Here is a 675-nt window from a genome sequence, read left to right as displayed (position 1 = left end):
TTATCGAATTGTTTATCAAAAACATGTGTACTTCTTGTTTATGGAAATGATTTTCACAAGCGTTTTTTATATAAAAATTATAAAAAAAAACACACTATTAAATTGTACATTCAAACGACGGAGGCCTGACGTACAGAAGCGCAATCGTGGCCACACAATAGTTTAACGTAGTGAAATAGTTGAGCGATAATTTCATTTCGTAAAAAAGCCGTCTGAGGTAACTTTATTAAATTTTGTTTGCGGCAACGTCATGAACACTGTTAAATGAGTATATCCTATGCTTATATTATTTTGTCATATTTTGTGCAGCCACGATGGATAAAATGCAGACCAATATAACAACGCTAGAAAACGAGAAGCTTCCGCAAAACTTTACGAACATTCCACAGTTCGACAAAACTTTGGCTAGAGTAGAATTATTTTCGGTTCCTGTAATGGCGGTTTTCGGCATTATCGGGAACGCATTATCGTGCGCTATATTTTCTACAAAGCCGCTCAATAAGTATTCTTTGAGTTTCCTTTTGTTGTGCCCGAGCTTATCGGACATAGAATTCCTTACCATGCTTCTAATCCACTGGGCGTCTTCAGTGTTCGACCTTCATCTCAACGAAATGTACCGAGCTTGTCAAATTTTGTTTTCTTTGACTTATGTCTTTGAATGCCTATCAGTATGGC

Source organism: Dreissena polymorpha, chromosome 5 (genome assembly GCF_020536995.1).
Source record: "Dreissena polymorpha isolate Duluth1 chromosome 5, UMN_Dpol_1.0, whole genome shotgun sequence".
NCBI lineage: Eukaryota > Metazoa > Mollusca > Bivalvia > Myida > Dreissenidae > Dreissena > Dreissena polymorpha.
Note: the sequence above shows the minus strand (reverse complement) of the source record.